The sequence below is a fragment of the Bidens hawaiensis genome, unplaced genomic scaffold (assembly GCF_021521415.1).
Source record: "Bidens hawaiensis isolate Kalapana, Puna unplaced genomic scaffold, B.hawaiensis_p1.1 tig00008501_1, whole genome shotgun sequence".
Classification (NCBI taxonomy): domain Eukaryota; kingdom Viridiplantae; phylum Streptophyta; class Magnoliopsida; order Asterales; family Asteraceae; genus Bidens; species Bidens hawaiensis.
In genome coordinates, this window is record NW_027491604.1 from 740,816 (window position 1) to 766,222 (window position 25,407).

A 25,407-nucleotide genomic window follows, 5' to 3' on the forward strand; every position below is an offset into this window, starting at 1 on the left:
TCACAAGCCAGAAGCAAAGTCGGCTTTAAGGAAGGTGTCGAGTTCATGAAAACCCAGCATCCTCTTGAAGAGCATCTGCTACATGGTCATGATATGAGGTGGAGTACAGTGAAAAACTACAAGCTTTTGATGAGCTTACTTTCCCACTCCAAGACATGTTACCAGAGTTTTCCTCTGATGCAAACGACGTTCAGTTACTCTGTGAGTACCTATGCGGATCCTCAAAAGATAAACCTCAAACTCCTCTTTCTCTTCTTGATCAAGAAAACGCAAAAACCCCTCCGATCCCGCAAGATCAAGACCCACCATAAGAATAAAATTTTTTAATCTCCTTTTATTTGTAATAACCTTTTAATAAATTGATGTAATATTCTTTTGACAATATATGAAGTATTTTCCTTTTCACTTTGTTTATTTTAGATAATACAAGTGTTGTGCAGGACTATCATATATGTTAATAAAAGATTACTTTTTAGATAGCATGCACACCATCTATGAAGTATGTTGAACCTCTTAAATATTTTTTATGACACGTTGGTTATATGACAGGCACACCAAATAAAATATTCATGACACTCAAGTATTTATGGCACGCACACCAAATACAATACTCATGAAACGCGGGTCATTATGGCACACATACCAAATATAATACTCATGGCATGTGGGTCATTATCGCACGCACACTAAATACTATTATTGTGATGTTCAGAACACAAAAAAAGAAAAGTAATTGTTTATAAAGATAAGTGACATGCAAGCATACTTTACAATATCATCCGACAATAAGTAATACTCAGATCACTTCGTCTAATAATGGCACGCAACAAAATTTAAAATAAGGCACAAAGGCCTCTATTAATGACACGCGGGTCATTATATATAACATTTCTTTAACTGGGCTAGATTCCATGTCCGTGGGATCGCTGTCAAACCCCGACCAAAGGGGAACATGCCGGGGTGCAACGGTTGCCTATAAGCGCATGACACTATTTAAAGCGACAATATTTAACAAACTCATTTCATTTCACAACATCGAAAATGTCACATAACCAAATATTCATAAGTCAAATACAACGAAATATAACAAAATATAGCAAATCAAATATTGTTCATTTTTGCTAATATCCTAACGGTATTTGTGACGTTTTCTTCACCGAACTCCATAATCAACCTAGATGCAAACCTGAACATTTAATAAAATAAAGTTTATCAACACAAAGGAAGGTTGGTGAGTAATTCATAAGTTTGAACAATATGTATATAGTTAGAAACGCCACAATCTTGTATACAAAACCACAAATAAATAGATTTAATTTGGATAATATGAGGTCGCTAATAAGAATACATTAGCGGCACCGTCTATAAAAGAATACCAAATAGATTCGGATTTCATGAGGTCGTTAATAAGTTTACATTAACGGCACCGTGCTATAACAGAATACCATATAGTTCACGGATTTATGATTCAACCTTCCAAAAACGGTAAACACTTAAGCATATAATCATGTAAGCATAGAAACACCAAATCGAGCATTTATTAAAGTAAAATATACAATAATGGTTGTGGTTTAAGATTCAAGTATAAACATTTAATTTGAATAAGTATGAAATGTCATCCCAAAACAAAAGATAGAAAACGGGATATGAAATTACTCACGTTCAAGTAATAAACTTGAAAGATTGATTATTTGGAGATTTGTCGGAACGACGAGTTTAACGTATGAAGCCTACATAAAAGAAAGTCTTGGATTTAGAAAGGTTGTCTTGAAGATCTTTAAATAAATAATTGTTGCAAAAAGTAAACAATTAAAGTTCAAGGTTTAAAATGTAACTATTTAAGAATTTATAATAATAACCCTTTAAAAATGTAAGTTTGTTTGAAACCGGGTTAAAGTATCTAACCTTAATATTTACTTAACCTATTTTAAGTAATAAGGTGAGAAAAATGCTAAATGCAAGTCCCTTTGGGACAAAGATACTAAAACGGGTCTTTAGTGAGTTTTCGGGTTGTTGGCTCGGGTCTTGATAATTGGTCAAACCCAAAGTCAACTTTCCAAAATAATGAATGTTATGTGATAACTCAATAAAACTTTATAAGACTTAACCAAGTGTGTAGATCTATTGTTTTAGAACTAACAATGTACGTTAAGCGAGTATTCGGTTTTGTCGGTCCAAACTATGTTATGAGATCAAGTTGGATCCAACATTTCCAAGTACTTAAGAAAATAATTAAAATCATTTTGTAAACTAGTTTTAGAGAAATATACAAGTCTTGATAGCTAAAAACACACTTGTGTGTCTTAAGCGAGTGAAAATCGGATTGGTTCGGTTTCCATCTCACAATATGTTCCTTGATGGTCTCCACATGCCCAAATATCATAGATCTTGTATAATAATTTATAAGTTTTACAACTAAAAAGTTAACAACAAGTCTTTTAAGCAAAAGTATCGGTTTCCATCTCCCAACGAGTTCATAGATGGATTCCACATGCTTAATATTAAAGACTTGTATAAAAAATGATTTTTGAAACTCAAATCTAACATTAAACATGTTTAAAACAACTGTTTTAACAAAACTAGTAAGCAAAAGTTCGATTCACGGTACGTATACCGGTTCTTAGTACCCCACAACTAAGAGTTCTGGGGTAGTAAGATAACAATGAAAGAGCAAATATCCTATAACGTTGCATTACTTATCCTTCAGCTCAACAAGATGTGCTGAAGGTTACACGTATTTAACACGTTCAATTACATAGTAGTTGAAAATTTAGGATATACAAGTTAAACAGAAAGATATTGTAGCTGCAAATATTCAACATCTTTCCTATAATATATTATTTGAAAGAGGTAGAAAGGAATGCTGTAACCGTTTTGGATTATAATACCTTGCAAGGATAGGTATTATAATATTTTAGGTAATTATGGAAAATCATAATATTAATTTATGATTTTCCACAAATGAATCTGTATTGTCTAGAGGTCTATGCCCTTAAACATGTTTCTTTATTTTGTTTTGGATAAACGTCAAAAGATTCTCGTTAGGGACCATCCTATATTTAAATAGGATGAAAGATAATACGGAGAGTCTTTCTCCAATGAGAATAAAGAAATATTTTATAATATTTTTATTATAATTATACCTAACAATATATTTATACAATATTAATATATTATAATAAATATATTTATTATAAACTGCTATCAAAAATATTGAATATTATATTATTTATACATTATCTATTAAGTAACGTATAAATAATATGGGTCAAGGACCTATATTTATATTATAGGTAACATATTTATGTACATATAATTCCTATAAATCATTAAATATAATTATAACGTAGTTATTATATCAAATAGTCATTTCAGATAAGTAATGGGTTAGTATAGTCCAAAAACTAAGCAAGCTTCCAAAAACATCTATCTTACTCGAATAATTTAGGCTATCTGATCTTACCCGTTGTCAAAGTAAGATCTCATCGTCGCCAAACTACGACGAGAGTTTCGTCTTTTGAAGCGCTAGCCGCGTACCAGACCGCATAAGACTACTGGAATAGAAAAAGAGAAGGGATTCACGGGCAGTGAAGGCAACCAAGAGAAAGGAATCATTCTATTCAATTCCGAAGCCTAGCGTCTCCTGTAAGACTATCACCTTCATTCTTTTGTTGAGGTTCTGGCACTTCTTCCTCCGACCCTCTATTTTCATAGAGGGCCCTTGACTTTCATATAGATTATATGAACGGTTTATGAAACAGATCCTAAAGTTTATTTAAATCAGATTACGATCTAAATAAACAATATTTGTCCTTTATAATATTTATAAGACAATTTATCCATGATATTATTTTTTCAGTCCAATTGTACTAGTGGTTAGATACAAGCAGTAGTGCTGGGGCTACGACCCAGTTGTACATGTATCTCTATTTCTATTTGATAAATATAAACCAGATTATAATTATAGATAAATATTACCTATATCAAAAACACCCGAAGGTGATCTTGAATAGTTTGGTAAGATTTATATACCTCACTAATAATATATTTTATTTAATTTATGAATAAGAGCATTAGGAATATTAAATTTCACTATATAATAGTTATATTGTATAGTTTATTCATTACAGATTCGAATATATGGCATAAATATATTTAGACTATTTACGGTTAAACTGAGGTTAGTCTCTACAAACCCCCACGATGGAACTTTATAAATATGATAAAAAAACTAAAAAGTGCATAAGTTAAACAAGATTAATATGTGCAACAAGTTATATAAGTGTGTGTCTATATCAAGAACACGAAGTCCTCAATGAAGCCTTGCCTTACGAGGTCGAAACTTAACCGATCGGAGCCGGAGAAGTAACTACCAAAGGAAACAAGGGGTGTGTATTATATATATGTTGTACCACCATATTCAAGTATTAGTAAGACTACATAAGCTAAATAGAATGAAAGATGAAGCTTGGTTTGACATTTGGAAGTCAAACCTTCAAGAATACATAAATAACAATTGAGAAGTTCGATTTTGATGTAGTGGATCGTTTCGCGTTTAGAAGTTTGATTTTGATGTAATTTGCTCGTTTTAAGTCCGTTTTCGTTCCGTAAAAGAGGTTTTTCAAATTAAACAATTGAGAACAATTTGGTAACATAAAAATCCAATATTTTATATATCTTGAGTTTCGGTTTACAAAACGGGTCGGTTTACAACATAAAACAATGCATAAACGAATACAAACAAGACCCGAAATTGATGAATGTCACAATCGCAGTCCCATCCAATTTACTAACTTGCATTCACCTTTACTCAAAACTTTCTTGACTCTGGTAGGTCATTCTCAGGTTGGGGCTAGTTTTCGTAAAGGCTCTTGACCCGAAGCTTCATTGTTACGGAAGACGAAGTCTACCACATGAAATTTACAAACCTTAACCTTAGAATCATAGTATTTTTGAATTTGACGTTTGTAATTACTTTTTTTGATGAGTGCTAACTCACGTAGTTCCACAAGAAGATTAAGATTCAAGCGCAGCTCTTCATCATTATTAAATCTAGACAATGCCCTTGCGGATGGGATCCCAATTTCCACGGGGATCATAGCCTCCGTGCCATATGTCAAGCTAAATTGTGTTTCCGAGTTGCTTGTTTTCCTTTCGGTTCTAAAGGCCCATACTACATATGCCACTCATCAACCTATCGAATGCGTTTGGTTCCCAACCTTGATTTAATCACGACTTTGATACTTCTATTGGCTCTTTCTACTTGGCGATTAGCTAGTGGATGGGCCACAGATGTAAACAACTGATTTATTTAGAGTTCCTTTAACCATGCTTGCAACTCGCCATCCGCAAATTGAGTTCCATTATCACTGATTACTATTTGCAGGAGGCCGAAGCGACCAATAATGAACTCCCATATAAAGTTCTTCATGCTCGTGGCAGTAATAGAGGCAACTGGCTTGGATTTAACCCATTTGGTGAAGTAATCAATTGCCATTGTAAAGAATTTAGCGTGCCCCGGAGCTTATGGGAATTAACCCATAATATCAACTGCACACTTCTGGATTGGCCAAGCAGATGATACCGGCACCAACTCTTTTTTTGGTTGCATGGTGTTTGGTGCGTGATGTTGGCATGAATCACACTTTCGAATCTCTCGAACCGCATCAACGTGCATCCCAGTCCAATTGTATCTTGCATTCATTAACTTTGCAACGACCATCCTAGGACCCGTATGCAAACTACAAATTCCTTTATGAATATCTCGAATTAGATAGTTGGCGTCTTCCGCATCAACACATCTAAGGAGCAGCTCTAAGAATGATTAGCGATAATGTATCCCGTCTTGCAATTAATAGTTCAATGCCTTTTGTCAAATTTTTTAGGCTTCCATCTTTTCTTCTGGGAGTACCCTTGATGACAAGTATGCAATAAGTGGAGTCATCCAAGATTCAACTCATGTCTTAATGATCAACACTTGGTGCTGCGGAACTAATGGTCAATCAAGCACTTCAATGCACACATATCTTGCCCAATGCTTAAAACTTGTTGACACTAACTTGTTTAAAGCATCCGCCGGTATGTTCTCACTTCTTTTGATATGGATTACCTTGCATAACACAAATTGACGCATCAATTCTTTTGCTTGAGATAAGTATGAATTCCATTCTGGCTTCATATGAACCATTAATCTATCCCGCAATCAACATTGAGTCAACGCGTGCCTCAAGATGAAATACGCCAATGTTTTTAGCAATCCCCAATCCTGCCAAGAATGCCTCATATTCCGCTTCATTGTTGGTACACTTGAAACTAACTTGATGACATAAGTGAACTCATGACCTTCTGGATTAACCAATCTTAAGCCCACACCATATCCCTCTCTTCTAGACGCACCATCTGTAAATAAAGACCACATTTGTTCTTGTTGTGGTGGTACTGGAGGTTGTTGTTCATTAAAGCATTCTGTTTCTTTGTGACGCGGGACTTAAGTAACAAGGTCTGCTAAGCTCTGTCCCTTGATTGTGGGTCTTGGTTTATACTTGATTTTATGTTCTCCCAACTCGATGGCCCACTTCGCCAGTTTTCTAGAAAACTAAGGTAAGCTTAATACACTTTTCAACTTATACCCCGTCAAAATGTTGATTGGGTGACCTTGATAGTATCTGCGAAGGCGTCTGGCCGCATAGACCAAAGCTAAAACCACCTTCTGAAGCATAGAATATCTAGTTTCAGCATCCGCCAATGTGTTCACCAAACATAATATCTAGGTGTCTGAACAATTTTCCTATCCGTCAACAACATTGCGCCAATGGCTATATCCGATGCTAATAGATACAAGGTTAATGGTTCTCCTGCTTGTGTAGCGGACAATGTAGGCAACTCCTTCAAACATTTATTTTACTTCAATGAATGCTTGCTTAGCCTCCATAGTTCCTTTAAAGTGCAATTTTTTCAAACTATTGCGAAGCGTTGACACAAAAGGGAAGGATTTAGACGCATGATTGGCTAAAAACCTGTTCAAGGCTACCAATCTTCCATTCAATTTTTGCACTTCTTTAAGGGAAGATGGTGAAGGCATGCAGGCAATCGCCTGGACTTTATCTGGATTAGCTTTGAAGCCTGCGCTTGTGATTTTATCACGCCCAAAAACTTGCCTTCTTTCATCCAAAAATAACACTTGCTGGGATTGAGTTTGATATTAATTTTTTTCAAAGTATGAAATGTTTCCTCAATATCCCACAGCATTTGATCTTCCTGAATTCTTTTAATCACTAAGTCGTTCGTATAAACTTCAAGATTATGCCCAATCTAACCTTTGAATGCTTCATCCATCAGCCGTTGATATGTTGCGCGCGCATTATTCAACCGAAAAGTCCATTTTGTAACATAATGTGCCTTGATCTGTTCGAAAAGCAGTTTTGTCTTCATCTCTAGCCTCCATGCGGATATGGTGATATCCTTTATATGCATCAAGGAAACACATGAACTTGAAGGGTGCAGCCGCATCTACTATTAGCTCGATCTCAGTCAAAGGATAACAATCTTTTGGGCAAGCTTTGTTTAAATCCTTGAAATCAATGCACATCCGCCATGTTCCGTTGCTCTTGGGAACAATGACTGGATTCGCACCAAGGTTGGGTATCTGATTTCTTTAATAATTCCAGCATTCAACAAATCTTGTACCTGCTCATTCATTGCTTTTTTATGGTCTGGACCCATCTTTCGCTTCTTTTGGACAATAGGAGTGAAGGATGGGTTGCCAGGAAAAAATGTAGTTTTTTAGTGAGCAGCTGTTTCAAAAATGTCCTCACTATTTTAGAAATAGTGGAACCGATCATCACTGTTTTTTCTTGAAATTTTGGATTCAACGCCCACTTTTAGGTTCAGTTCGCTCAACCATTTTGGTACTTTACTTGGCTTCGAACTTTTTGTGGTGAAACAATGCTTATTGACATGTATGATTGTTATGCCCATGCGTGTTGGTATTCCTACTGCACCATGTGCGGTGGACGGGTTAACATTGAAGTCACCAATGACTTCATGACCCAAGATTATATCATGCTTTGATCTTGCAGGTAGCACCAAAATTTCAACATCTTCGGTCCTCGAAAGAATCCCATTACTTCATAACCAAAACCAGTCACTGGCGCATGAATGGGTTTCAACCTCACCTTATCTTCCTCGTCCAGCTGTTCAATACATTGTTTGTACTTCCTGTATCAAAGAAGACGTATTGTGACCTATAATGCCCAATCAAAGCGGTAATGATCAATGGGTATTTCATGCATTGGCCTCCCTTGATTCTTGAAAAAACGACTAGTTCGCTCTTCCAATAGTCACACTCAATTTTTTGTCTTTTGTATCCACGGAGTTTTCCTCCTTGGATCATGTGAACATTCAAATCCTTCACATGCTTTTTCGGCAAACCAACATTCACTTGTGCGAGTGGTTTGTGGACCCCTTGTCTAACAATTTTTAATAAGTGTTCAATCTTTCTAGATTTAATTTCTTGCTAAATTTTATTTCTTAGACTTATGCAGTCCTCAGTGTGGTGACCTGTGTCATTGTGGAGCAAACATTGCTCATTAGGGTTCAAGTGCGCCTTCCCACAGTTGGTTGTGGCTTTTTCAAATCCACGTTCTCGGTAGTTAAGATTTCTGACGGGGTTTTTGTCAACGGAGTCCACTTGTTACTATTTTGCCCCTATTATGATCCTTGTTCTTGTTCCCAATCAATGACCTTGCATCTGGCTGCTTAGAAGCTTCAGCAGGAAGCTGAATCCTAGATCAATTTGGCCCCCGTGTAGGCCTATGGAACTGTAATTTCTTGAAATCCGCCTTTACTGCTTGCTTAGGACTTTCGAGTCCCAAGGTCCTCTTTGTTGCCGCAAAAAGTTTTGCCGTTGACATAATTTTGTCCCAAGTTTTGGACATTCCATCCTTACTGGTCAATCAGTGAATCAAAGCAATGTTTCTCACATTCTTGCGTAAGGCACCCCACAACATATCCTCACTAATCCCCCCCTATGTACACACTTTCATCATTGAAACGGGTGTTGGAATCTTCAACAGTCTCGTTATCCCACCTAGTCACATCCAGAATCTCAGCTGGCTCACGTGTATGCCCTCTTTGCTGACTAAAATGTTGTGAAAATTTAGCCATATAATTTTTCCAATTGTGGATTTGACAACTTCTCAAACCACTCGCGAGCAGCTCCAGTCAATGTGAGGGCAAACATGTGACATCAATTAGTCAGTGTCCAACCGCTGACCCCACCAACCACAGTAAAGTTGAGCAAATGATCGCTAGGATCTGTCATACCATTATACTTTCTAAATTGGTAGGAATCTTGACATTCACCGGGAATGGGGCTGTAGCAATCCTTGGAATGAACTTTGACTTCTCCGAAAACGCTGTGGGTCGATAATGCTTTATACAATACTCCGTATGTTTGACCACCGCACGCGGGAGACTAGTCTCTTCCCCACCATACACCAGACTGTCTTCACTGAAATTACTAGCCTCATTACGACGGTACGTAGGATCCCTCCAACTTCTAGAAGCATGACTCTGGACATACTCTGTTCTACGGGAAACACCTCGCATAACCGGACGCCCTCCATCTTCTTATTCCTCATCAGAATACACAACAGTCCTTATGCTATCCAGGAGCTGACTCTGACGAATTGTTGACCGAGGAGATAGAGACACAGACATAGTATCTTCATACATTAAAGTCCTCGCGCGCCTTTTTTTTCACGTAGCATACGTTCATACTCAGCCGCAATCCTCTCTTGCTGTAACTGCAATCAATGTTCAAGAGTCTGAACTTTTTCAGATATGAGATTTTAATGAAGAGACCACAGCGGAGGACATTTTCCATATTTGTCTTCCAGATATGGAATCTGACGAATCCGGCGAGTTTCAGCAGTTACACATCCCAAATTGCCAGGAGTAGGTCTAGCAGGTCTAGCAGAACGTCTTGTTACCATCAGAGTTTCCACCGGAAACTGTTGAGATTGACTCATGTTAACAAAACAATCAGAAAGTTTAAAGTTCTAGCAAAAACACAGATGTCGCCAATGAAGAAGCACGAATCTCAACCCAAATAGGTTAGACCGATGATTCCACCCGGCATGGATTGGGAAATAGTAACTAGGTTAACAGTAGTACGGAACCAAAAGTTCCAAAGACGGCAACCTACAAAACAGAACACCGTGAGCTCGCTACCCCAAAGGACAAGAATAGGGGTATTCCTGTAACCACCCTCCGACGTGAGAATAAGTACAAATCTTATCCAGAGAGAAAGCACTTAAGTGATTGATGTAATATGCGAAGTGTGAATGGATACCTCATGGTGATGAAGTGGGTATTTATAGTTGGTGATTAAAGGAATATTACCTAGACATGTTTCCACATTTGATAGGTCATGACAACTAGCCATGTGCACGGTTATAACAATCTACACAGCTGTCCTCCTCTGATTAGTTGTCCTGTCGCGTGCCCTTCACGAAAGAATATTTAAATTATCATTCTAGAAGGAAGTTAGTTACAGCTGCTTTGCTAATGTCAGCCTCTCGTCATTCCGTGTTTGGAAACCTTCCCCACACGCGGGTAATCTGTTACCTTTTATTTTAATATATTTTCATTGTGCGTGTCCTTTCCTGAGTTATGCGGATGATGGAAATATCTTACGGATGACTTCTGAGGAAGTTCTGGATGACCCGTGGATACTATTACATGGTCCTTGGAGATTTTCGCTAACTTACCTTTATATTGAGTTGTGCGGGTGATGCGGATGTCTCGCGGATGACTTCTATGGAAGTCCTAGATGACTGGCGGATACTCTTTAATGTGTATTTTGAGATTTTTGCTACCCTACCTCTATTGTAGGCATAAAATCTTTTTAGTATTATTTAGCATGTTATGTCGAATATTATGATCAGCATGACCTGTTAGTGTGTTGTTATCTAATATTATAACTTATATAGGTTTCTTAACCTGTTAGTTGATGTATATATAAATGGTAAACAAAAGGGTTATGATCTTAAATCTTTTTGAGTTCGATCAAGAAGAATTCGATGTTCAAGTGTATGAACTTGAAGACATGAACCTCAAGAAGGTACACATTTCACAAGACATCTAACTATGACTCGAAAACAAGGTATCTGTTAGTGTATTATCCATCATGAGTGAAAGCATGGGTTGAGCATAACCTATGTGATTCGTTAAGTTATTATCCCTCCTGATTCGTTAAGGATGTTTAACGAATCAGGGGGTGATTCGTTAAGAGTATTTCGTTTTAATGTATGTAACGAAGTGGACTCTAGTTCGTTAGGGGATGTTAACGAACTAGGTCCATCTTCTATATATATGTGAACACTGTTCACAGTTTATTAAAGTTTTGCGAATTATATTATCGAATCGCTGTCCAGATCTACTCTCAATCTTCGTTAACGTATTCAATCCTAATATTATACATACACATATATACAACTAATACTAATACTAACATATAACATATAATCAATAGCATCATGAACTAGATCCGTATAATCAATTAAGGTAATCGTAGATCCAAGATCGATTTAGGCGTTCACAAGTGGTATCAGAGCTTTTGGGGATTCGATTGCTCTTGATTTGGTTATTAATACGTTAAATTAGGACGGTTAATTGTTAATTTGGTATTATTCGGTGTTCAGTTTGAGTTTGATCAAATGAAGTGTGAATTTGATTAAGATATGGATTGAGTTTGGTTAATTTGTGGTTTGGTAAGGTATTGGTAGGTATTGGTAAGGTATTGAGAATGATTGTTGGATTGTGATTGAGATTTGGTTTGGATCTGGAATTGGCCGAAAACAGAGTGTTATTTTGGTTAATTTGGATTCAAGTTAAAGTAAATTGGGTTACGGGATGATTTGAGATAGATTCGCGATAAGTTTCCGAGTATTTTGGTAGTTTATTTGTGCGATTTGGGTGAAAATTGAGTTTGTATTGCGAACTTGGTTATGGGTTTAGTGTTCATATGATTTCCAGATTTCTGAAAATTCCGTTTGAAGATTTGAAGATCTTCAAAAAATTTGAAGATTAGTTGATTCGTTAATCTATTGGTCAATTCGTTACACTGTTCACCATATTCGCTACCTGATTCGTTAAAGTTTTACACTAATTTGTTATGAGTTTTGGTTGATTCGTTAACCAATTCGTTATGCATTCCAATTCGTATTCAACTTATTCGTGTGACACGCGTCTACCTTGGAAATTGTGCTATAACAACTTTTGCCACGTGGCATTTGTTGTCAGAGTTTGTTACAAACAGTTGTAACAACTTGATTCGCTATAAGTTGATTCGCTATCAACTGTAGCTTGTTCGTTATCTAATTCACCAGGACTGTCTTAGTGATTCGTTAAAGATAACTTTCTGATTCGCTAAGCTAATACTTAGTGATTCGTTTAGTTAATCTTTAGTTGACTTATCCGTTGACCATCTGATTCGTTGATCAATTCGTTAATTTCAATCCTGACTTGCTACCTAATCAATCTTAACTTCGTTAAGATTTGATTCGTTGATTACTGTTCACAGTTCACTACAACTGTTCACAGTTAGTTACCTCTACTGTTTACAATTCGTTAACCTTATTTTTAAAAATTAACCCTTAAAGTTCAAAACTTGTCAAAAATGGCTTGTATGTATGCATTAGCTTCTCAAAACATGTTGATGCAACAAATGTTACAACTGGATACCGAGATTGGTTCACATTCAAAGTGTCCACGTTTGATGAAATTTAGCGACTTTGCTAAATGGGAACCCCGTTTCCGTGCTCATCTAGGATCAGTTCACCCTGATTGTTCATGCTGTTTGGATGAGGTTTACACTATTCCAATGATTGGGGATGAGACTATTGGTTTTACACCTAAAGCTATCTCTCAATACTCGGTTGAAGAGAAGAAAACATTAGAAATTGAGACAAAAGCTTATTCTACTCTTACTATGGCTTTACCTGAAAATATCTTTCACCAAGTAGGAAGTATTAAGATTTGTGCATCTTTATTTCAATATATTCGTATGAGAAGTATGGGAAACACTGCTGAAAGCAAAAAGGTTATGCTTAAGTTTCAATATAGAAACTTTAACCTACTAAAGGGTGAGACTGTTGAAAAGATGACTACACGATTTAATCATTTGATAGCCGAGATGGACAAGATGAAATTGGAGATATCTGAATTTGACAAGATTAATACTATTAAAAGTGCTTTGCCAAGTTCTTATTCAACTTTCCTTATGGTGTTGAAAGAGAATAATTATTTTAGTAATTAGGATATGACTGCATCTGAATTTCTTCAAAAGATCGTGGCTCGAGAATATGATCTTAAATGTCAGAAGTCTTCGAAAGATAATCATGATCCTGCATTTTATGGTGGAAGCATGCCATTAAGTTCAACCATTTCACCTATCACTGCTTTTCTCACACAAACTGCAAGTGAAAATGCAACAACTATCTATAGTGATCCACGTGCGTGTTTCTACACAGCTGGAAATACTAGTTCATCTGGAGGATCTAGGAATTCTTCATCATCAAATCAATTCTGATCACAATCAAATGTAAACATGAGAGAGGCTGAACAAAATTTTACCTTCTTATCTGCTTTCATGACTTCATATGAGAATTTGGTTAGTAGTAAAATTGCCACAAGTGATTTAACCGATGAAGATTACGATCAGATTGATCCTGATGATTTGGAACTAATGGATTTAAAGTGGAACATGGCTATGATAGTCAGGAAAGTGAAAAATTTCATGCAGAGAACGGGTAAAGATCTTCCTTCGTTGAACAAGAAATTGGGTTTTGATAAATTAAAGGTTAAGTGCTACAATTGTCAAGAGCTTGGTCATTTTGCCAAAGAATGTGATAAGCCTAAAAAGGAATATACCGGTCCCAGAAAGAAAGATCAAAACTCACCAGGAAAGAGTGGTAGTGATGCTGGAAAGTCTTTTGGAAGTAAACCTTCGTCTTCTGGATCTCAAGCGAAGTTATCTAACGTAGATGGAGATGACTGGTCACAAAGGTTATTATGTGGTAACAATCAAGCAAATTTTGTAATGTTCGGATTTGTTGGTGCATGTTTTGTAACAGATGATCTTTTGTGTTTGTTAGAATTGAGAGCAATGGTCAAAGGGGAGTCTGTTGGTGCATTTTGTGACCGTCACTATGCAATTCTGACCAGCGGAGATGCCATAGGCGAAGTTAGAACAACTTCGCCTACTGGCCCAAGCTCAAGCCCAAGCCCGCGAAGTTGGTTTATCTATATATATGTGTGTCTTGTTTAGGGTTTAGTATCCAGAAAGTCAGAGTATTGTTTGTTCAGTTCAAGTATCTAGAGAGAAATAGAGAGGGAGATTCGTGTGGGACGACCTGAGGTAGAGCTCACCTCGGGTCGGCCGTGTCTTTGTTTATGTTCGGTATGTAACGTGTTATGGTTATTATATAAAGGATCTGCAGATTCGTTTATTCCATTCGTGTGTTTGTTCGTGTGTTTGTTTATGTGTAATCGTGTTCTTCGTCTTCTACACTATTAAACGAGTCTATGAGGATTCCGTACTCCTAGACCTCGTGCGGATCTCGTATCGATCAGCGACGCCCCGGGGGGACTTACAAGTGGTATCAAAGCCTTAGGCTCTTATGCTATGGTTCGAGATCTGCGTTTTGGTGTTTCTGGCACGTTTCTGATGAGTTTTTGGGCCGAACAACCGCCGTAGGCGAAGTTATTGGGTTCAGGCGAAGTTTTCGCTAAAATTTTAGGGTTTAGGCGAAGTTATAGCCAGGCGAAGTTAATGAGGGGCGAAGTTGACTTTTAGGCGAAGTTGACCTTTGGGCGAAGTTGACTTTAGGCGAAGTTGACTTTTGGGCGAAGTTAAAAAAAAATATTAAAAAAAAATTGTTGTTTGGAGTTTTCGTCTGTATGGCCAGGTGTACTCGATTATTGTGAGACCGAAAGTGTTGTTCCGACAACGAGTGAAACTTGGTATCTCTTGGTCTTACGTGAGAACAAATACGGGTCAACTCTGGATATGGAGTTGAAGTTGAGAATGGGATATTGATTGAAACTGGATATTGACACATATTTGGGTGTTTGTGGGCAAAGAAATTGTTGTTGTTCGAGGTTGACCAACTGAAGAAAGTCAAATCGAACTGAAGGTTTTCGTCATTACTGGATTGCGGTCAGAGTATATTATTTATGTTATTTTCAAGCTGTTCGAGAATTGGACCCTGTTACGATTTTGGAACAAGTTGGATTTAATCGGGAATTAATTTGTTTATGTTCTTGATCGTTATCCATGGTGATTGAAGATGCTTCGGATTAATTAATGGTCATGTGTGTTAGATTCTGTCAAGGTGGTTTTGTGATGAAATTGATCACTTGATGTTGAGTAGTTGAAGATTGAACCTTATCTTACTATACAATTCCGACGTGTTGGTGAAGTTAGAAGAACTTCACGTGATTGGTTGAGATGATCAATTAGGCACGGGGATGCATGCATGTCAAAGACCTCGATCGATATAGTCGGAGGAGCTTACACTGAAGGGGAGATATGATATGGAAGACGCTGGGTGATTGGTAGATTTGTGGAGCTACAAGACAGTTTCAGACACGGCTGGTTGAAGACAGGATGGATGTTGCAGTCTGAAGATCACAGTGCAATCGAGTCGTACAAGAAGGAGCAAACAGAAGATCATCAATTAAGAGGGAGACTGTTGGTGCATGTTTTGTAACAGATGATCTTTTGTGTTTGTTAGAATTGAGAGCAACGGTCAAAGGGGAGTCTGTTGGTGCATTTTGTGACCGTCGCTATGCAATTCTGACCAGCGGAGACGCCATAGGCGAAGTTAGAACAACTTCGCCTTAGGAGAAGTTAGAACAACTTCGCCTACTGGCCCAAGCCCAAGCCCGCGAAGTTGGTTTATCTATATATATTTGTGTCTTGTTTAGGGTTTAGTATCCAGATAGTCAGAGTATTGTGTGTTCAGTTCAAGTATCTAAAGAGAAACAGAGAGGGAGATTCGTGTGGGACGACCCGAGGTAGAGCTCACCTCGGGTCGGCCGTGTCTTTGTTTATGTTCGGTATGTAACGTGTTATGGTTATTATATAAAGGATCTGCAGATTCGTTTATTCCATTCGTGTGTTTGTTCATGTATTTGTTTATGTGTAATCGTGTTCTTCGTCTTCTACACCATTAAACGAGTCTAGGAGGATTCCACACTCCTAGACCTCGTGCGGATCTCGTATCGATCAGCGATGCCCCAGGGGGACTTACAGGATTTCCTGAGTACTTTCAAGATGTAAGTGGAAGTGAAATTTCTTCTTATGCTGATACTGAGCTGAGTCTGATGGTTCAAGTGAAAAGCTTCGAACTACTTTCGCTTGCATGGCAAAGATCAGTGATTCAACCACTTCTGCTTGCATGGCTAAGAAAAATGAGGTTAGTAATTCTACTTCTAACTTATCATTTGTTGATTGTGAGACCAATAAGTCTAAGATAGATGCCTTGAAACTTTAAAATGATAATTTGCTTAAAGAGATTATTTAGTTAAAAGATACTTATAGGCAATCCTTGACCTATCAAATGAACTAAAGAGAGAAAATTGAGGCTTTAACTATAAGTAATCATGATCTTAAGGCTGAGTTGTCAGTAAAAATGACCATCAATGATCAAAAATTTCAAGAAATCTTGAAACATAGATCAAAGATAACCGAGCTTGAAAATGAGGTTCTTGATTTAAAGAAACAATTGGGCAAATTCAGAAACTCTTCCTTTTTGCTAAATTAAATAATTGAAGTATCTAGTAAGCAAAAAGATTCAAAGAAAAGAATAGGTTTTGTTGAGATTCCACCACCTTTTCATAATGATTACAAACCAAATCCTTTTTCTAGACAAGAAGAGGATGTGATTGTTAAAGAGTCTGTAATTCCTTAAAAGACTAAACCAGTTAAACCTGAAAGTGTTATAGTCCAATCTTCAATTCAGAATCCTCATGTCCAAAGCAACAAAGTCTTTGTTGAAAATGTTGACAAAGTTATCATTGAGGATGTGTTCGAACTTGAAATCATACACAAGAACGAGAACATTCCAAGTTCTAATCACATACTTTGTGAAACTCATGAATTTGAGGAGGCTGTGTATGGTTCGCACACAACCAAGGTGAAACAAGATGCTCATATTGATGTCAAACCAGTAAGGGCCAAGAAATCAGAAAAACCCAAAATTTCGTATGAGGATTTGTTGCGTTTTATAAATCCAACTATTTCCAAGCCATCTACTGGTAGAGTATTTAAGTTAGAAGGGATAGACACGATGTTCACTGAGAAAGACATTCCAATAAGTATCATTTAACCAGAACTTATTGAAAGTGTATTTCAAAATGAAAATTCAAAGATTCAAGATCTTGAACGTCGGTATGCTCAAGCTAAAATTGGCTCCATATGATCGATTGACTAAAGCAAAGCAAGTTTTAAAATAGGCTAAGAAAGTTCAATTTGTGAAGTCAACTGGAACATAAATGTTGAAAAGTTTTTCAAATTGTTCTAACTTAGATTTCTACTTGAAAAAGAAATCTGAGTTATCTGATGATTTTGCTAAGAGCATGACCAAAAATGTGAGTCATCATTCGTCCTCTGTGTCACATGTTCCAACTAATTCTCAACATCATCATGTTTACATGCGAAGTTGCTTTCTTTGCGGTCAACAAGGTCATGTAGTTAGAAATTGTGCCAGAAGAACTATCAGAATCTTCATACTTTTATCAAGGACCATTCCAAACCAGTTCCTTTGGTAAAGGAAATTCTGAAACGACCTGTGTCATATGCTGATGATACTCATATTATGTTTTCTAACGTGCATCCTCGAAAAGTTGTTCATGTGAATGAAACTCATGGTTCTGTTAAACCAAAGTTTATTCCAACTGAACCGTTATGCAAAAATGTTAACTCAAATGTAGTTCAAGCTGCGTATCTAAGACGAAAGTCTAAGAAACCTGTAACTTATTCTCAAGTTGCTGAACAACAATTGAATGCAACTAAGTTTACCTTTTCTCAAGAAAACCAAAAGGTGCCTAAGACTGAGGCCTGGGCTGCCTTTTGAACTAATCATTTTCGTTTGTGTGTAGGGTACATCCAAGACCATTTCTGGTGAAAACTGGATCATGGATAGTGGATGTTCTCATCATATTATTGGAAAGCTCGACCTCTTAACAAATGTAAGAAATATTCAAGGGGGTTATGTGGCTTTTGCTGGGAATTATGGGGGTATGATTACACAAGAAGGTGATGTTTCTAATGGGCATATTACATTTGAGAAGGTTAACTATTGTGATAAAGTGGACCATAATTTATTGAGTGTGTCACAAATCTGTGAAAAACAATACACTACAATATTTACAGATAAAGAGTGTCTGATTTTGAACTGGGTTATGTGATTCTCGAGGACATGGTTGTCATGCGATCACCTTGATCAAATGATATTTATGTCTTGAATATGAGTTCTAAAGTATCAACATCGATCGAAACATGTTTTGTCTTGAAGGCAACTGAGAAAGACTCTATTCTATGGCATCGTAGAATGGGTCACATTCATGTTCGTAAGATGAACTATCTAATGACAAATGATCTAGTTGATGGTGTGTCTTTGAAGAATTTTAAGTTATCCGATCACTATGTTGCTTGCAAAAAGGGAAAACAGAAGAAGAATTCATATCCCTCTAAGTTATTAAATTCCATTGATACTCCACTTGAGCGACTTCATATGGATCTATTCGGTCTAGTGAATCGTGCAAGTATTTCTGGAGATTGGTATTTCCTGGTAGTTACTGATGATTATTCACGATACTCATGGGTTTTGTTTATGAGTTCGAAAGATCAAACACCGGTTCTCGTTCAAAATTTAATCACTAAGATCGAATCAATATACAAACAGAAAGTGAGAAGAATTCTAAGTGACAATGGTACTAAATTTAAAAATATTGTATTGGATTTCATTTGTTTACAAAAGGGAATTCATCGAGAATACAATGCCCCATATGTACCACAACAAAACGGTGTTGCTGAACGAAATAATAGAACATTGATTGAAGCTGCTAGAATGATGCTCGCTGATTCAAAGCTTCCTGTCCAGTTTTGAAATGAGGCGGTGAATACTGCTTGTTATACACTCAATCGAGTTCTAACTGTTAAGAGACTCAAGAAGACAAGTTATGAGCTGTTGAATAATCGTAAACCTAATTTAAAGTACTTGGAACCATTTGGGTGTCCGTGTACGATGTTGAAAAAGGATGTGGGAAAGTTTGATGAAAAAGCCATTGAAGGATATTTCTTAGGTTATGCTTCTCCTAAGAAACGAGTATTTAATTTCACGTCTTGTTGTGTTGAAGAATGGTACCATGTGGATTGTCAAAAGTACACTACTCCTTATCAAGGGAAAGGTCCCGACTGGATGTTTGACTATGATGGTTTATTTAATTCGTTTACTCCAACAACCGATCAAAAAGATGAAGATTTAGTCCGTGCTTATTTTGAAGAACAATTGGTAATTCCAAGATTTGCAAGTTCCAATGATGTTGAAGTTCCAATCGTAGCTCCAACAGAAGAACCCGATAATGAGTTTCCAGTTCTTTTTGAAAATGCATCTACTTCATCTGATTACACTCAAGTTATTGAAACTGATAGTGATGTTTCATCTCATGATCCGGGTGAACACTACACAAATTTATTTGAGACTGTTGATGTTCCTGAGAATCCCACCCTTAGGATTCATAATTATCATCCGAAAGAAAACATTATTGGAGAACTTGATGTGGGAGTTCAAACACGACATCAAGTTGCTTCGTCAAGTGAGAATAATGTATTATGTGCTTATGCTGACTTACATTCGTCTGGAATTGTAAATCTTGCTAAATTCACTTGCTTTCTATCTCAAGTAGAGCCAACGACTCCTCGTGTGGCACTTCAAGATCCTTCTTGGGTAGAAGCCATGCAAGAAGAATTACAGCAATTTGCACGTTTGGGTGTTTGGGATCTTATCGACAAACCTGCTAGAGTCAAGAAGGCGATTCTGACTAAGTGGGTATATATATGTAAGAAAGACGATCGTGGGGTAATTGTGAGAAACAAGGCACGTTTAGTGGTGCAAGGTTTTCATTAGCAAGAGGGTATTGATTACACTGAAGTATATGCTCCAGTTGCAAGATTAGAGTCCATTCGAATCTTTCTGGCGTATGCTGCTTATAAGAACATTAAAGTATATCAAATGGATGTCAAAAGTGCTTTTCTCAATGGTGAACTTCATGAGGAAGTGTTTGTTTTACAGCCTCCAGGTTATGAAGATCCTGATTATCCTGACCGTGTTTACCGTTTAAACAAGGCATTATATGGTCTACATCAAGCCTCGAGAGCTTGGTATGGCACGCTCGCCGACCATCTGACGGATAATGGTTTCAAACGTGGAACTGTTGACTGCACTTTGTTTGTAAGAATATTGGTGATGATCTTCTCCTCGTTCAGATTTATGTCGATGACATAATCTTTGGGTCAAAAAACGACACATTGTGTAAGGAGTTCGAGAAATCAATGCAAACCAAGTTCGAGATGAGTTCGATGGGAGAGATGAATTTCTTTTTAGGGTTACAGGTTCATCAGTCTGCGAAGGGAATCTTCATTCATCAGAAAAAGTATGTGAACGATGTCTTGAGCCGATTCAAGATTACTGCCGTAAAAATCCCTTCTACTCCTCTTCCCGTGGGTCACAATTTATCACCGGATGAATTGGAGGATACCGTTGATTCGACCCTCTATCGAGCTATGATTTAACTGCTTCTCGACCCGACATAATGTTAGTTGTTTGTTTATGTGCTAGGTACCAAGCTAGTCCCCGAGTGACTCACCTGGCAGCGGTCAAGCGTATTCTGCAATATCTAAGGGGAAATCCTGACATCGGAATGGTACCCCAAAGATGATACTTTTGATCTAACCGCTTATTCAGACTTAGACTATGGAGGATGCAAGATTAATTTCAAGTCTACCACAGCGGGATGTCAATTCTTAGGAAGCCGGCTTGTTTCCTGGCAGTGTAAAAAGCAGACAACGGTCTCCACTTCAACTGCCGAAGCTGAGTATGTTGCAGTCTCGAGTTGCTATTCCCAGGTTTTATGGATACAACAACATCTTCGCGACTACGGTTTGAAGTTTCTTACTACTCCCATCTTAATAGATAATTCTGCTGTCATTAGTATCACCAAAAATCCCGTACAACATTTTAAAACGAAACATATCGAAATTCGATATCATTTTATACGGGATTGTTATGAAAAGAAATTAATTGACCTTGAGAAAGTACATACTGATTTTCAAAAAGCCGATCTATTTACCAAAGCCTTTGATAAAACGCGTTTTCAATTTTTGCTTGGTTTAATTTTGGTTTAAACATTTTATTTAGTTTTTAGGTTTTAGGGTGTGACACTTAGAAAATACAAAAATATTGTGCGTTTCGTTTGTATAGTTAAAACCCAAAAACATTAGAAAAACTTTGAAAAATCAAAAATACTGTGATCTTTTCTAAATTCATTTTGAAAAACCAAAAACATCTTAAAATTTGAAAAATAAAAAAGATTGTGTTTTCAGTTTGTACAGAAAATTTTGAAAAAGTCAAAAAGATTGTGAATTTCCTGTTTATAAAAAAAATCCGAAAAGACAAAAAGATTGTGTTTTTAGTTTGTAAAGAGAAAACCAAAAATATTTTTGCTTACGTTCGCTGAAAAGTATGTCATTTACTTCTATTTGAAAGACATATACTTGTATATGTGTGGTCCTGATAATTTCTTGTAAATCTTCGGGATAGCCATTTACCTGATAATAGAAAGTATTTGGGGTGTTCGTTAAGATTTCTATTTTATTTTTAGCTGAAAATTATGTCAGTTATTTAAGTTTGTGAAGCATGCTTGCATTTTTTGGTCCTGTTATTCACGTGTAGCTTGACAGGATAGCCATTAATTTATGAACTTAAATTAACTGGGGCGATTAAATTTGTTTATGCTCCTCAAAATTTTGAGTTTATGAAGCAAAAAGAGAAAATGATAGTACATTGATTATTTAACCCCAAATTCAGAAAGAAATAAGCTTAAAAGACTGAGTGCTTAATCATTGGTGCATTTATAGGTCTTAAACAAGCTGTTAGAGTAAAATAAGTGATATAAACCTAAAGAAAAGCCAAATTGAAAGAGGTGTTAGTCTCTAGGAAAAGTCTCAGTGAGGATGGCAGAAATGTAATAACCGGTCATACTCAAGCATTATAGTTGTTGATCTCCCAAAAATATAATAAAGCAAATAACAAGCGTTAGGATTCTGGACACTGTGAGTCTTTATGTGGCTTAATCATCTGGGTGTTCATAAACATGAATATTTTACTCGCTTTTAGAGCAAACCCAAAGTCATTAAACTTGATCACTGTTGTACTTCGTACAATCCAAATTACTGACTTGATCAAAATCTGCTGTTAGTCATACAATTGTTCCTCCCTTGCGCGCGTCTCAATACCAATATGAAACGGACCCCAGGGGATACAATGTATGTAAGCTGACAGATGGACTCGTGCATACTCACTCACAGGAAAGTAAACTTGATGCATTGCTCAAATATTCTTCAATCTTCCAAATTTTGATCAACACTATAATGGTTTAAGTCAAGTTGGGGTGATTTGCAAAAATCAAATTAAGCTTGAACCGAGATTAGGGGCTGATAGTTTCTGATTTCCTGTGCGCTAATTGAACCCTAAATCATATCACAAAAATGCTTGAAGGCTTTTTATAAGATTTAAGTGGACAACAATATAAAATTGTGATGGAAGGGCATTTTGGTCAATATGATTCTTTGCTCAAACTCAACAAACACACAAAAAAAAAATATGTCATGTTTTTGAAAAGCATAGAAAAACACAAAAAGATTGTCTATTTCTTAGTTCGGAAATTTTTGTAAATACATTCTTTAAATTTTTACAAAATACCAAAAATATTTTATCATTTTATTTTACATACTATTTAAGTTGTACTTTAAATTATGTTTCAAAAACGTGAAACGTTTTAAGTTATTCGATTATCAAGATAAAGGTTCTCGGTAATTCATTTAAGTTATATAAATAATTAATTTAATTTATTATGTATTTAATTCATTTATTTATTTACTTGATTTATTTATTTTAATTACAGTTAAAATTTAATTAGGCATAATTCGTTATTTATGGATAACGAATTAGGATTATTTTAACGAACTACACCTAGTTCGTTCCCTAATTCGCTTCCGCCCTCTGTAACGAAACACACGTAGTTCGTTATGCATATTTAACGAATCAAACCTAATTCGTTTTACCACGTGTTCAGTTTGAATAACGAATCAACTAATTCGTTGTTTCAAATTTCAAACGAATTAGTCTGATTCGTACATTGGGAAGCGTGTAAGGACAGTGTATATAGGACGGCGTGACACAAATAGTCCTACACTATTCCTTCATCTTCCTTACACCTAAAGTCACCCTGTTCAAATTTTTACAAATTTTTCGACCTTCGAAATTAGGACTTTTGAGTATACCACTGTGTTCATAAGGTAAAGATGATCACATCTTTGTGATTTTCGTCAAAAATGACAAAGATTTTCTATGTTAATTATGAGTTTTTGATATCGGGTTTTAAGGTTTATGAAAACCTTTATATATTCGATTGTTAACCTGTTAAATAATCTTATTTTGATTTCATTGCACTCGGATGGTATTTCCGAGACCCTTGGTGGTCTTTAATCTTTGTTTGATTGATTGATTGTCGGGTTAATGTAAATATTTATTATCGGGTGTTTACTATTTGGCTAGAACCCTAATTTACCTAACTTATATCATGAGGTTGAACCTCAAATCGACATCATTTACTTCGAATTGGTTTTCTGAGATCTTTGCGACTGTAGAATCGATGTTTCAACGATGATTATGGAATAATTGATACTGAAATCGTTCTGGTTGACTTTCAGTGTTCTTGTTAATTTTGACTTTGACTATGAGGGTCAAAGATTAAGTCTAATTTTTGACCATTCGTTCATCTTAGCGAATTGGAACTCCTCTGGGTCCAATTCGTTAAGGGTTTACACGAACGAGAACAGCAAATCATTCACTTAACGAATCAGATATGGATTCGTCAATTGAAACGAACTAGTAGTTAGTTCGTTATTATTAATAGTTAATTCACTGTTTCTTTTTCTTTAAATTATTTACTTGATAGCGAATCAGTCAATTCGTTACACTTTCGTACCGAATCAGACTGTTTTGATAATGAATGACTTTTCAAAATTGTTTATTTAATTAATTAACTAAGTAATGTAAATTAAATAAAATATTCAAAAGGTCTAAACGCGTCGATACATCGATTACACACGACATCTAAAGTTAAATACACTGCCTAATTGATAGATATATATAAGTGCCTAAAGTATATTAAACTTTCATATTACTTATATTTGTCTATATTTATTCAGTATAATGGCCAATCAAATGGATCAAGACCCACCCGCTGCTCCCCAAGAACAAGAACAAGCTGAAGTACAGTTGCTACCATATGACAAGAAGCACAACATATGTGCTTATGTTGATCCAGATGTTGCTGAAGTAGCTGTGTTTGGGGATGTATTGGCATTTTTACGACGTTCGGTGATACACTATGCTATAACTGCTCTACCCACTGTTTATCTGAGCATTATTAGGCAGATATGGAATACTGTTGCATTTGTTGACACCGAGAATTACATTCGAGCCACTATCAACCAAACTCCCATAACAGTAGATGTTGAAGTGATTAGAAGGGTGCTTCGGTTTGGGGACAATGATGATAACCCAAGTGAGTTTTATAAGGAGTTAATAAAGGGTTTGTTCAGACGTGTACGTTATGGTGGAGATATTGAGGATTCTATGTTTAACAAGAATGGTTTATGCCCTCCCTACAAGTATCTTTTACATGTATTAATTCATTGTTTGGGTGGTCGTAAAGGTGGGTCTGATGAATGCCGAATTAGTCTACAATCGGCGTTTGTGGCACGTATTCTCAACAAACCATTCAACTTCTCAGAAATGGTCTTCGATAATTTGAAAGAGCAAGTTTTGCAAACGGATCAGAAGAAGAAGTTCTTAATGTATTCCCGATTTCTGCAGTTGATAATTCAAGATTTGATACCAAACTTGGTTATTGATCAAACATTGGTGGACGATGTGCTTCCATTGGAGCACATGAAGGCCGAAACTATACGTAGAATGAAGATCTATTGTAAGGGGAGGCCACGGGACAAACGTATGATTGGTCATATTCTTAACCCTGATTATGTATGTC